This window comes from Manis javanica, chromosome 6 (assembly GCF_040802235.1).
Source record: "Manis javanica isolate MJ-LG chromosome 6, MJ_LKY, whole genome shotgun sequence".
NCBI lineage: Eukaryota > Metazoa > Chordata > Mammalia > Pholidota > Manidae > Manis > Manis javanica.
In genome coordinates this window covers 122,768,891-122,784,361 of record NC_133161.1, presented here as the reverse complement: position 1 = coordinate 122,784,361, position 15,471 = coordinate 122,768,891, and the positions used below count along the sequence as shown (strand labels likewise).

Sequence of the window (15,471 nt, the reverse complement as noted above, 5' to 3'; positions counted from 1 at the left end):
TTCACTGAAAAACTCTACTCCCTTCTTTTCTTTTAATCTGCCAGAACCAACTTTATCTCTTGATACATATTTCCCAAATATTCAAGGGCATGTCTCAAAAACATGCCATTCATTGTAAGAGACCTATTTTATTTCACATGATCATGGATGAATTAATGGAAAACAATATTTTGAAATGAATGTGTATTCTTATAGTTAGCCTTCACAAAACTGTGATAAATGATTATGAATGGTATAGCTTTTCTGTTACAGTACTGTTGACTTATTATGTAATGTTTTCTCATATGCATATTGTAGTTCCCTTCTGGAGTTCAACTACTTAGTATTTTTTTTTAAAGCTACACTTATAATCACTGTTTGGGTGATATTATTCCTTTCTTTAGAATTGTGTAGTGGTGGTCTGTTACCACTAATAAAAATAAACCAGATGCTTTTTAGTATTCCTGCACTAATTGTCTTTCATATTTAAAACTAAAACCCCCATTTACTGGTACTTACTAAGTCCTCGGCACACTTTAACTTATTTAATTTCCAAAATTCCAGTAAACAGCTATTATTATCCTTTTTTTAAAGCCGAAAATACAGAGCCTTGTAAAACTTGGGAAATGTGCCTTGTAAATAGGAGAGCCTGAGTACAAGTCCTTGTCCTTGTAACTCTAAAGCAGGTGCTCATCATTTCTCTACTATATGCTAAGATGTATTCATATCATAAAGTTGAAGCAGCACATGATTGAGTAAACAGCAGAACACTCCAAAACAATTCAAGGTTATCAGAAACTTTCCATGGGGAGCCTCACCAAAGAGCTCTGGATGTTAACACAGCTAAAAAAAAAAGTTGATATGTATTTTTTTAATTCCACTTTCACTACAGAAAAAGGTATTGCATCATATATTGGGGTTGAAGATCATGCAGGGAAGGAAGTAGTACATTTCTTTTCAAGCTGCTGGAGGTCTATTTTATGTAGGATATAACACTCAATTTCCAAAACAGTCACAAAGTATTCTTTCAATCTGTCATATAAAAGATATTCAAAGACTCACTCTCCTTTACTATGTAGATCCTTCTTTATATCTAGTATTTAATTTCCTTATTTAAGTACTCTTACTGTAATCACTAATGAAATGATGGCTTGGTGAAAGTTCTCCAACTTTTGCTAGTTTCATTAAAGTTCATTATGCATTTAGTAGTTTCGATAATTTGATATAATTTTATATGATATTATTATAGTGTAACCGTTTCATAGATGACATTCTATCTAAGATATTTTATGCCATTTAGTGTGTTTTATTTAACATGTGGAGTGAACATATTATAAGAATGTGAGATTATTTTGTTAAAGCCAATATGTTTTCCAGTAAAAAAAAAAAAGTGTGAATAAATCCACTACATTTCTGCTTGTCATTTTCATTTATTTAATGAAGGGTTAAGAGTAGAGGTTGTCAAAGGTCACTTCTTTCTTAATATTTATCAAGGATGATTTTTGCAATAATGAGATTTCCTCAAACCACATTTTTAAGGCATTAGAATAATGGCATCTAAATAAACATACTGTCTTAGTTTGCTTGTGCTGTCGTAAAAAACAAAACAAACAAACAAACAAAAAACATTGTTCATACAGTTCTGGAGGTTACAAAGACCAAAATCAAGGCATCTCTAGACACTATCACATTGGGAGTCAGAGTTTCAATGTAAAAATTTGGTTTGAACACAAACATACAGTCCATAACACATATGGTTAAATCATTAATAAATTGCATTCAACATAGTATATCTTATAGTAACTGAATCTCTTCTAGCTGCCTTTGGTTGGAAATTAATTTATGATTTTACCTTTCAAAAATGTACTATCTAGCAACAAGTATCTTTAAACATGAGAAATATAAATAACATGCTTCATTAAAATAAAATGTTATTAAATTACATGTGCAGTTATATAAAGGTATAGCTAAATACTGTATTATAAAAGTGGCTACTAGAACAGTATCTTCTGTGTTCATAAATCCATAAGAAAAAATAATTTAGCTGTTCTACCACGAAGTACCTAAAACAGGAAAGGGTTGTTTTGAATATGATAAATGAGCAGGTGGTTAAGCAATGCATTTTGACTGAGCATAGTGGATTCACACAGAGGCTAATAACGCCTTTTATTGATAATCTTCCACCATCTGTTCTGAAGATTTATTCATACAAAGAAAAAGGCAGGTGAGAAGAAGAAATGCAAATTAGTGGGAATACTTAAATTCTGAATCATGCTGTGATTTTGCAAAGTGGATCAATGCTACTGTTGCTTTTAAAACCATTACAATGTTTGAACCAAGAAAGCTAACTTCTAGAGTTGGCACTTTCGCTGATCTGGACAGGAAGGTGCTTCCAGAAATGTCAGAGTCATTAAGCTAAAAGGTTGCTGGAAACAATCCTAAATAATTTAACTTCTGTATGGGGTGACACTTTCAGTCTGGCAAAAAGAAAAGAATAACCTACATGGTCAGGAACATCTCAATTAATAGAAGTGAACAGGCAAAATGTTCAGGAACAGCAACCCTGTCACAGCAAATTGCACTCTAAATAGAAAAGAAAAAAATATGAAAGCTTACAAGGTTAAAAACAATTGCCACATTAACAGGTATTTGTTGGGCAGAGCCCTTGAAAGGTAATAATGAGTGAAAAGTGAAAATGTAGTAGGTCAAGTTAAGACTAAATCTGGAAGAGAGACTTTCTAATGAAGTCAAAGTAAAACAAAGTACCTATTTGTAAGGAATTAAAGAAAAAGACTGAAGAAGGAGGATATGAAAACTGAGATGAATAAAGAGATAAATTACCAAGAACTAGAAGCAGGAATATCAAAATGCTTCAAGAGTTGCCAAATGGGTTGAAGTCCAAAAAGAAAAATAAAAACTACCTACTATAATTATTATTAGGATAAGAAGTACGGACTCTAGATTGACAGTTCAAAGAGATACTGACATTGAATCATGAAATGGTGGACTGCGGACATTAGTGAACTCATTATCCCAATAAAGCAGTGAAAATATGGGAGAAAATTATCCATTTCAGAATTATAAAAATTAAAGTTACTAACTGATAACTAAGAAAATCTATGGAATTTCAATAAGACAGTGGGGTCTGTGATTACTAAAATTGGAGCCATCCCATCTCATCTCCCTCCCCAGTTCTTTGGCACAATAGCTAAAAGCCAGCAGCACTGCAGATGACAGAGAGAACTGACCATGTTTACAAGTCTACAGAAAGCCTTCTACAGGGAATAGTCAATATTTTTACAAACTTGCATCTCCTTGGGAAATCTCTAGTAGAAAAGAGTGGTAGCTACTTGGAATCTCTAGTAGAAAAGAGTGGTAGCTACTTGGTTTGACTCATTTCAGTTATGGTTGAAGTCTACTGCAAGGTCCTTACTGAAAAATAGCACATTTGGGGCAACATCTGCATTGTCTAAGGCTGTGACCCTGCCAAGATCTGGGCTCCAGATCTCCCCAGAAAACTTGAAGCAGTCCAGGCCACAGCCCACCTGCCTTTGGCAGCCAGCTCATCAGTGGTGACAATTCAGGAACAGCCAGTGATGTTCCCTCCCCTGAAACCTCAAGGGTGCATTGGTAGAGCCCAGAGGAGCCTCCCTGGCAGTGTGAGACCCTGGAGGATCTCTACCCTAGTAGAGAGGAGCTCTTCTTCTTGGGAATGCTGGCCAATTTGAGAGCACTGAATATCATTATTGAGTTGCTTCAGTTAAGCTGTGAGGGTATCTTGGCTATTACCCTAAACTTCATGGAGTTTCCCACCACTTACTGGTACCCCCTGTCCAAAGGAGTGCTTTGTTCATTTCAGGAACAGCCACCCTGTCACAGCAAATTGTACAATTCCCAGGGTGAAAGTCAGCACGGGGCTGAACCTGGTCAGTGTTGTCTGAGCTGGCACTGGGATATGCACCTTTGCAGGAGAGCTGGCTGCCAGAAGTAGGTATGCCCAGGTGCCCTGGAAGAGTCTCTTGTATTGACACTGCTCTTTGTCCTGGAACTGGGTATCACTCCTTGGTCCACTTTCCTGGCTTTTTTAGCCACCTTCTGCTACACCTATGTGTACCTGAACTCAGCTGAGAATGTACCCGTGACTCTAATAGCTCCTCCTGAAAGTTCATTACAAAAGGTGCACCGCCCTGAGGCACCACCTGAGTCCAAACACCTACTATTTCCTAAGAGCTGTGCTCAATGGGGCCCCCAAGGACTCTTCTCCAGCATCTGGCCTCTCTGAAACTGCTTTCTCTTCCTATTCTGTCTCCTGGGGTTTTCAGTTCACCCTTCATCACACCCAGCTCCATAGATTACTACACCAACCCTTACACACACACTAGCATGGAGACAGAGGCCTGCTCTTGGTGTCTGGGAAATAACTCAGTGTCGCTTCTTTGGTATCAATAAAAGGTTGACATTTGGCAAGGGTCAATTTTTTTTTTTTTCAGTTGGTATGAAGCCTGCCTGGGAAATTAAAAGGAATCCCAGTGAAATGGATTATCATATGAATGGATTATCATATCAAAATCATGAAAAGTCCAACACATTCCTGCATTTGTACAAGGATGTATGTATGCTCACAGCTGTGTGTGTGCCCAGGAAATACATGAGAAAGGAGAAGGCACTGTCACTAACCTGTGGCTGATGTTAGAGGTCCTGAGGAAATGACAGGTGAAAACAAAGGCTGTTTTATAAACTGGTGTCTCTTGTAAAGAGTGCAAAACATTCACATAAGACATTTAAGGAAATCTGATCAATCATTGGATAGCAATTAAATCACACTTACTTGAGTGTGGGCTATATAAAGTTACTTTTAAATATAAAACCGACACTAAGAAAAAAAGAATAGGGTACCAGAAAAGCCAGTGGTCATATATTACAGGGAACATAATCCATTCCAGGAAAGTAATAAGCAAATAAGCAGTACAAATAAAAACAATAATGGCAAACAAAAGAAAAAACACAGCACCATGACAACAAACTTCAGGAGGAGGAGGTGGAAGAAACTGACACTAAATTTGTTACAATATACTATCTTATCTAAAATGTCAATTTTTAACCAGAATGACAACAAAATCATAAAACATACAAAGAAAGCAAGTCATATGTGTAGGAAAAAAATAGACAGCCAATAGAAAATGTACCTGGAGAGGCAAAAATTTTGGATTTAGTAGGCAAAAGACTTTAAATCTGCCTCCCTGATACGTAGCCCATATTGCTTACCAATTTCTAGCAGACCCTTAATAAAGGATTAATGAACTGAACTAAACATTTTTTTAATTTTTGTATCATTAATATACAATTACATGAGCAACACTGTGTGGTAACTAGATTCCCCCCATTATCAAGTCCCCACCGCATACCCCATTACAATCACTGTCCATCAGCATAGTAAGATGCTATAGAGTCACTACTTGTCTTCTCTCTGCTATACTACCTTCCCTGTGCCCACCCTTTACATTATGTGTGCTAATCATAATGCCCCTTATTCCCCTTATCCCTCCCTTCTTCTCCCCACATCTCCCAGTCCCTTTCCATTTGGTAACTGTTAGTCCATTCTTGGGTTCTGTGAATCTGCTGCTGTTTTGGACCTTCAGTTTTTGCTTTGTTCTTATGCTCCACAGATGAGTGAAGTCATTTGGTACTTGTCTTTCTCCTCCTGGCTTATTTCACTAAGCATAATACCCACTAGATCCATCCATATTGTTGCAAATGGTAGGGTTTGTTTTCTTCTTATGGCTGAATAATACTCAATTGTGTATATCTACCACCTCTTCTTTATCCATTCATCTACTGATGGACACTTAGGGTGCTTCCATTTCTTGGCTATTGTAAATAGTGTTGCAATAAACATAGGGGTGCATATGTCTTTTTGAGACTGGGGAACTGCATTCATATGGTAAATTCCTAGGAGTGGAATTCCTGGGTCAAATGGTATTTCTATTTTGAGGTTTTGAGGATCCTCCATACTGCTTTCCACAGTGGTTGAACTAGTTTACATTCCTACCAGCAATGTAGGAGGATTCCCCTTTTCCGCATCCTCACTGGCATTTGTTGTCCCTATTCTTTTTTATGTTGGCCATCCTATCTGGCATGAGGTGATATCTCATTGTGGTTTTAATTTGCATTTATCTGATAATTAGTGATGTGGAGCATCTTCTCATGTGCCTGTTGGCCATCTGAATTTCTTCTTTGGAGAACTGTTTATATCCAATGCCATTTTTTAGTAAGGTTATTTGCTTTTTGGGAGTTGAGGTGTTTGAGTTCTTTGTATATTTTGTATGTTAACCCCTTGTCAGATATGTCATTTCCAAATATATTCTCCCATACTTTAGGATGCCTTTTTGTTCTGCTGATAGTGTCCTCTGCTGTACAGAAGCTTTTTAGCATGATGTAGTCCTATTTGTTCATTTTTGATATTGTTTCCCTTGACCATGGAGATGTGTTCAGGAAAAAGTTGTTCATGTCTTTATTCAAGAGATTTTTGCCTGTTTTCGTCTAGGAGTTTTATCACTTCATGACTTACATTCAGGTCTGTGATCCATTTTGAGTTTACTTTTGTGTATGGGTTTAGACAATAATCCAGTTTCATTCTCTTGTGTATAGCTGTCCAGTTTTGCCAACACCAGTTGTTGAAGAGGCTGTCATTTCCCTATTGCATATCCATGCCTCCATTATCATATATTAATTGACCACATATACATGGGTTATTTCTGGGTTCTGTAGTGTGTTCCATTGGTCTGTGGGTCTGTTCTTGTGCCAGTACCAAATAATCTTGATTACTGTGGCTTTGTAGTAGACCTTGAAGTCAGGGAGCGTAATCTCCCCTGCATTATTCTTCCTTTTCAGAATTGCTTTGGCTATTCGGGGTCTTTTGTGGTTCCATATGAATTTTAGAACTATTTGCTCTACTTAGTTGAATAATGCTATTGGTATTTTTATTGGAATTGCATTGAATCTGTGGATTGCTTTAGGCAAGATGGCCATTTTGACAATATTAATTCTTCCTATATATGAGCATGCAATGTGTGTCCATTTATTGGTATCTTCTTTAATTTCTGTCATGAGTGTCTTACAGTTTTCAGAGAATAGGTCTTTCACTTCTTTGGTTAGGATTATTTCTAGGTATTTTGTTCTTTTTGCTACAATTATAAATGAACTAAACATTTTATTTTATGTTACAGCTTTATTGAGATATAATTGATATATTAAAAAAACACATCTAAGGAATACAATTTGATGAGTTTGGACATTTGCACATGATGTCATCAACACAAATTAGTAAGTACATTCATCACCTTCTAAAGTTTCTTGATAAACATTTTAAAATGAAAATGTTCCACTATAACAAAGCCCAGAAAACACTGAAATTTATGGAATGTATACAAAAGGTAGTGGTGGTGGTTTGGATTTAAGGACAGTTTAAATTAGACTACAAATGACTTCTTATTTTTACATAATAAAAATTTTCAAGGAGAAAATTTATTGAATAAAAAATAAGATTCAACTTTGGGAAATTCATCTTTGCATCCTTTATTGGGGATGTATTTGTATAATGAACTAACAGATACTTATTTTTCTAATACATCATTTTAAGAAAATAAGTATATATTTGATTCAGAAGAAAGCAAGAATCAAGGAACTGAGGAACAAAATACATAAGACATGTAGAAAGCAAATAGCAAATAACAGATTTGAATCCTACATTTTGAGTAATTGCATTAAATTTAAATATGTTAAAAAATCAAAAAGCAGAGATTGACAGAATGAATGAAAAAAACAAGGTACAACAATATGGTATTTTACAAGAAACATAATTTATATTCAAAGACACAAGTGGACTGAAAATAAAATGATGGAAAATGATTTATCATGTAGATGTCATCAAGGAGAGGTGGAGTAACTCTACTAACAGACTAAATTAAATATAAGAAAACATTTTACTGAAGACAGGGGGGACATTTAATAATGAAAATAGTGTCAAGCCATCAGGAAGATACGATGATTATACACATCTTTTCAAATAACAACAGAGTCCCAAAATATGTGAAGAAAAAAATAGAACTGAATGGAGAAGTAGACAATTCATCAATAATAGAGATTTTAAATCATACTTTCAATAAAATGGAGAATACCTAAGGAGAAGAAAAACAAAAAGGAGAAGGCCTGAACAGTAGATAAACCAGTTAAACAGACATCTACAGAATATTCCACATAGCAGTAGAAAAATCCAATTTTTTTCTTAAGTGCACATCGAACATTATCCTGAATGGATCACAAGCCATGCCATAATACAATCCTCAACAAATTTAAAAGGATTGGAAGCATAAAAAGTATAATGTCAAACACAATTTAATTTAATTTAATTAGAAATAAATAGAAATTGATAAATATCTGGAAAATAAATAATAACAGTGCTAAAAGTCCTATGGGTTAAAGAAAATAAAAACGGTAGTTAGAAAATACTTTTAAATGAATGAAAAGGAAAATACAGCATATCAAGATTTATAAGATAAAATTGTTAGCAGTTGTCAGAGAAAAATATATACAGATATAAATGCCTGTGTTAAGAAAAGGGGGACATTTAATAATGAAAATAGTGTCAAGCCATCAGGAAGATACAATGATTACACACATCTTTTCAAATAACAACACAGAGTCCCAAAATATGTGAAGAAAAAAACTTTAAAGACTAGGAAAAGAACAAACTAAATCTAAAACAAGCATAAGGAAAGAAATAATAAATAATAGAGATGAAAACTGAAGTAGGGAATATAAAACAGTAACACCAATGAAACCAAAAGTTGGTTCTTTGAAAAGATCATCAAAATAGACTTTTACCTACAATAAATAAGATGAAAACAGTAAATTCATTTTAATAACATCATGAATAAAAGAAGAGGCATCGGGAGCCAAGATGGAGGCATAAGCAGAGCAGCAGAAATTTCCTCCCAAAACCATATATATTTTTGAAAATTCAACAAATACAACTATCCCTAAAAAAGAGACAAGAAGACACAGAACAACAGCCAGGCTACATCTACACCTGTGAGAACCCAGCGCCTTGCAAAGGGGATAAAATACAAGCTGCATCCCGGCGGGACCCGAGCGCCCTTCACCCCAGCTCCCAGCAGGAGGAAAGGAGTCAGAGTGGGGAGGGAGAGGGAGCCCAGGACTGCTGAACACCCAGCCCTAGTCATCCACACCGGAGTGCAGACACACAGTGCATGAGGAGCTGGGAACTAGGGAAACGGGACAGTAAAACCTGCGAGCAGGTCCCCGCAGCTGGCGCCCCTGGCACAAAGAAAAATGAGTGCTTTTTGAAAGACTTAAAGGGACAGGGATCCCACAGCTGGACAGAAGCATCCCGGGACATTCAGCCTAGCAGCTGGGAATCCCGGGGAACTCCAGGCACCCTAACCTCCTGGGTGGCAGCACAGCTTAGAGGCCCCTCACGGAGATAAACAGCCTCCCACCTGTCACCCCTCTGACGCGACTCCGCCATATCGGAAAAGCAGCCCAAGGCAGACCACACCCACAGCAACTGCGGAGCTATATGTGGAGTAACAGAATGGATAAAAAAGCAAGACCCATCTATATGCTCCTTACTAAAGACCCACCTCAAACCCAAAGACATGCACAAACTAAAATTCAAGGGATGGAAAAAGGTATTCCATGGAAACAACAGGAAGAAAAAAGCAGGTATTGCAGTACTAGTATCAGACAAAATAGACTTCAAAATAAAGTAACAAAAGACAAAGAAGGACATTACATAATGATAAAGGGCTCAGTCCAACAAGAGGATATAACCATTATAAATATATATGCACCCAATACAGGAGCACAAACATATGTGAAACAAATACTAACAGAATTAAAGGAGGAAATAGAATGCAATGCATTCATTCTGGGAGACTTCAACACACCGCTCACCCAAAGGATAGATCTACTGCACAGAAAATAAGTAAGGACATGGAGGCACTGAACAACATACTAGAACAGATGGACCTAATAGACATCTACAGAACTCTACATCCAAAAGCAACAGGATACACAATCTTCTCAAGTGCACATGGAACATTCTCCAGAATAGACCACATACTGGGTCACAAAAAGAGCCTCAGTAAATTTAAAAAGATTGAAATCCTACCAACCAACTTTTCAGACCACAAAGGTATAAAACTAGAAATAAATTGTACAAAGAAAGCAAAAAGGCTCACAAACACATGGAAGCTTAAAAACATGCTCCTAAATAATCAATGGATCAATGACCAAATGAAAATGGAGATCCAGCAATATATGGAAACAAATGACAACAACACAAAGCCCCAACTTCTGTGGGACACAGTGAAAGCAGTCTTAAGAGGAAAGTATATAGCAATCCAGGCATATTTAAAGAAGGAAGAACAATCCCAAATGAATAGTCTAATGACACAATTAGCGAAATTGGAAAAAGAAGAACAAATGAAGCCTAAAGTCAGCAGAAGGAGGGACATAAAAAAGATCAGAGAAGAAATAAATAAAATTGAGAGAAACAAAACAATAGAAAAAAATCAACGAAACCAAGAGCTGGCTCTTTGAGAAAATAAACAAAATAGATAATCCTCTAGCCAGACTTATTAAGAGAAAAAGAGAATCAACACACATCAACAGAATCAGAAATGAGAAAGGAAAAGTCAAGATGGACCCCATAGAAACACAAAAAATTATTAGACAATACTATGAAAACCTATATTCTAACAAGCTGGAAAACCTAGAAGGAATGGACAACTTCCAGAAAAATAAAACCTTCCACAACTGACCAAGGAAGAAACACAACATCTAAACAAACCAATTACCAGGAAAGAAATTGAAGTGGTAATCAAAAAACTACCCAGGAACAAAACCCCCAGGCCAGATGGATTTACCTCGAAATTCTATCAGACATACAGAGAAGAAATAATACCCATTCTCCTTAATGTTTTCCAAAAAATAGAAAAGGAGGGAATTCTCCCAAACTCATTCTATGAAGTCAACATCACCCTAATACTGAAACCAGGCAAAGACGCCGCCAAAAAAGACAATTACAGTCCAATATCTCTGATAAACGTAGATGCAAAAATACTCAACAAAATATTAGCAAACCAAATTCAACAATAAATCAAAAGGATCATATGCCATGACCAAGTGGGATTCATCCCAACAATGCAAGGATGTTACAACATTCGAAAATCCATCAACATCATCCACCACATGAAGAAAAAGAAAGACAAAAACCACATGATCATCTCCATAGATGCTGCAAAAGCATTTGACAAAATTCAACATCCATTCATGATAAAAACTCTCAGCAAAATGGGTATACAGGGCAAGTACCTCAACATAATAAAGGCCAAATATGATAAGCCCACAGCCAACATCATACTGAACAGCAAGAAGCTGAAAGCTTTTCCTCTGAGATCAGGAACAAGACAGGGATGGCCACTCTCCCCACTGTTTTTAACATATTACTGGAGGTCCTTGCCATGGCCATTAGACAAAACAAAGAAATATAACCAATCCAAATTGGTAAAAAAGAAGTTAAACTGTCACTATTTGCAGATGACATGATACTGTACATAAAAAACCCTAAAGACTCCACTCCAAAACTACTAGAACTGATATCAGAATACAGCAAAGTTACAGGAAACAAAATTAACACACAGAAATCTGTGGCTCTCCTATACACTAACAATGAACTAATAGAAGAGAAATCAGGAAAACAATCCATTCACAGTTGCATCAAAAAGAATAAAATACCTAGGAATAAACCTAACCAAGGAAGTGAAAGATCTATCCCCTGAAAACTGTAAGACACTCTTAAGAGAAATTAAAGAGGATACTAACAAATGGAAACTCATCCCATGCTCTTGGCTAGGAAGAATTAACATTGTAAAAATGGCTATCCTGCCCAAAGCAATATACAGATTTGATGCAATCCCTATCAAATTAACAACAACATTCTTCAACGAACTGAAACAACTAGTTCAAAAATTCATATGGAAACACCAAAGACCCCGAATAGCCAAAGCAATCCCGAGAAGGAAGAATAAAGTGGGGGGGATCTCGCTCCCCAACTTCAAGCTCTACTACAAAGCCACAGTAATCAAGACAATTTGGTACTGGCACAAGAACAGAGCCACAGACCAGTGGAACAGAGTAGAGACTCCAAACATTAACCCAAACACATATGGTCAGCTAATATTCGATAAAGGGGCCATGGACATACAATGGGGAAATGACAGTCTCTTCAACAGATGGTGCTGGCAAAACTGGACGGCTACATGTAAGAGAATGAAACTGGATCACTGTCTAACCCCATAGACAAAAGTAAATTTGAAATGGATCAAAGACCTGAATGTAAGTCGTGAAACCATAAAACTTCTAGAAAAAAACTTAAGCAAAAATATATTGGGGGTGGGGGAGGGGGCGCGTCTCGGCGAGTCATGTTGAAGGCGGCCACCAGCCTGTGGTGAGGTAGCGGATTCTCTGGTTGTCTCGCAGAACCCCTCGCGTCTCCTGCAGACTCAGTGCCTGGCGCCCGGCACCTGAGGAAGCACGGCGGACCGAGCTCACGGGGAAGGCCGCAGTCGCGGAGGCAGCGGTGCGGCCAGGTGCCAGGGCTGGGGGGAAGGCGGCTGTGCAGGGCGAATGTGACAAGCCCCCACCCACTCCCACTGCCTTCCTCCCAAGTGCGCGAGGAGCGCGGGCGACCCCGGGGCCCTGCCAGGCCACAGACCCCACCCAGCGGCCAGTGCCTGGAGCAGGCCCGTCAGCGGAGCTGCGTGGCGGCACCATGCAGGTCACCCCGAAGACCCTTCAGCAGCAGACCTTCAAGATCGAGATCGACCCCAAGGAGACAGTGAAAGCACTGAAAGAGAAGATTGAATCTGAAAAGGGGAAAGATGCCTTTCCCATAGCAGGTCAAAAATTAATTTATGCAGGCAAAATCCTCAATGATGAGACTTCTCTAAAAGAATATAAAATAGATGAGAAAAACGTTGTGGTGGTTATGGTGACAAAACCCAAGGCAGTGACAACGCCAGCTACAACGCAGCAGTCAAATCCCATCACCACTCCCACCGTTAGTTCCTCCACAGCTACAGCTGTGGCCCAAGCTTCCAACCCTGCTCCCGCCCCCCCCCCCCGTAGCTCCCACTCCCACTCCCAGTCCCACACCCACATCTGCATCCACCACTCCAGCATCACCGACAGCATCTTCTGAACCTGCACCTGCTAGTGCAGTGAAGCAAGAGAAACCTGCAGAAAAGGCAGCAGAAACGCCAGTGGCTATTAGCCCAACATCAACTGACAGTGCATCAGGAGATTCTTCTCCGTCAAACCTCTTTGAAGATGCAACAAGTGCACTTGTGACAGGTCAGTCTTATGAGAATATGGTAACTGAGATCATGTCAATGGGCTATGAATGAGAGCAAGCTATTGCAACCCTGAGAGCCAGTTTCAACAACCCTGATAGAGCAGTGGAGTTTTAATGGGCCGGCGATAGAGAAAGTCAGGCTGTGGTTGAGCCCTCTCCAGCACCTAGCACTGGGGCTCCACAGTCTTCAGTGGCTGCAGCTGCCGCGACAATGACAGTGACAACAACGACAACGAGTTCTGGAGGACATCCCCTTGAATTTTTACAGAATTACCCTCAGTTTCAACAGATGAGACAAATTATTCAACAGAATCCTTCCTTGCTTCCAGCATTGCTACAACAGATAGGTCGAGAAAATCCTCAACTACTTCAGCAAATTAGCCAACACCAGGAGCATTTTATTCACATGTTAAATGAACCAGTTCAAGAAGCTAGTGGTCAAGGAGGAGGGGGTGGAGGTGGCAGTGGAGGACTTGCAGAAGCTGGAAGCGGTCACATGAACTATATACAAGTAACACCTCAGGAAAAAGAAGCTATAGAAAGGTTAAAGACATTAGGATTTCCTGAAGGACTTGTGATACAAGCATATTTTGCTTGTGAGAAGAATGAGAATTTGGCTGCCAATTTTCTTCTACAGCAAAACTTTGATGAAGATTGAAAGGGACTTTTTTTTAACTCACACTTCACACCATTGCATTACACTAACTTTGTTCACTGTATTGTCTGGGATGACTTGGGCTCATATCCACAATACTTGGTATAAGGTAGTAGATTGTTGGGGGTGGGGAGGGAGTGATCTAGGATATAAGGCAGGGACAAATACAGTGCATGTCTGCTTCAGTTAGCAGATGCCATAAGTCCACACAGTGTATAAAATACTATACAACCAAAAATCAGCTTTTGCAGGTCTTTGTTTCTTCTATAAAACAGTAGGTGACTTTTTCCTAGGTTTCACTCTTTTTAGTGTACTAGATCCAGAAATTAGTGTAATGCCCTGCTTTATATTTCTTTGACTTAACATTGGTTGCAAAAGGCATCTTTGCTACCTAGAATCTTCAGTCTTCTCATGGCAACACTGGATAATGGCTTTGTGAAATTGAAAAAAATTCTGGAGCAACTATAAACAAATGCCAAATTATTGATGGTTATTGTTGCTGCTTCAAATACATATAAAATTAATGTGTAAGAAAGCCCATTCTTTCATGTTAAATACTTGGGATTGGGGAGGGAAAAGGGGAACCTTTTCTTAAAATGAAAATAATTACTGCTATTTTAAAATTTATCATTGAATGTGAGAACCTTCTAACATGATTTGAGAAGCTATACAAGTACAGGCAGAGTTATTTTTCTGTTTACATTTTTTTGGTTTGTTTTGGGGGAAAAATTGGTAGGTGTCTAATTACTGTTTACTTCATTGTTATATTGTAGTAAAAGTTTTAAAACCACCACTGCATGCTTGCTTTTGATGTATCCCTTTGTGAAATTAGCACTTTGGGGCCAATGGAGAAATGCAGCATTCATACACCCTCTCTCCCTTCCCTCAGCAGAAGTGTGTTTGTCAGCAAGTCCTGCTGCCATTTTTAAACCCACAAAATGCTGATTCAGTTCAAAATTAATGCAAATGTTTCAGAACTGGGTTTCTGATATTTGTAAATGTTTTTTCTTATTAGATATGAATGTATAACCATTAAAGTCATTAGGATTATGTTTTTTCAAAAAGAAAAGGTGGAAGAACTATAATCTAGCATCTTTTATTACATTGGAAAGACTGCTGAAACCTTTTAGAAGGGTTGGGAGATACAGCTGGAAAAGTACTTTGGAAAATATACAATCAACATATCTCATCGCTTATTAAAAGAAAAATCTTAATAAAAAAAAATCTCTTGGACATAAACATGAGTGACTTATTCATAAACATATCTCCCTGGGCAAGGGAAACAAAAGCAAAAATGAACAAGTGGTACTATATCAAGCTGATAAGCTTCTGTACAGCAAAGGACACCATCAATAGAACAAAAAGGTACCCTACAGTATAGGAGAATATATTCATAAAT

The 15,471-nt window shown here is 37.9% G+C and overlaps 1 protein-coding gene and 1 pseudogene across 2 annotated transcripts in view; both read left to right on the top strand.

Annotated features, from left to right (window-relative positions):
- Window positions 1–15,471, top strand: part of CNTN5 (contactin 5) — a 1,232,567-nt gene that overhangs the window by 298,281 nt on the left and 918,815 nt on the right. The gene's annotated exons all lie outside the window — the stretch shown is intronic.
- LOC108397088 (UV excision repair protein RAD23 homolog B pseudogene) lies at window positions 12,500–14,180 on the top strand (annotated as a pseudogene).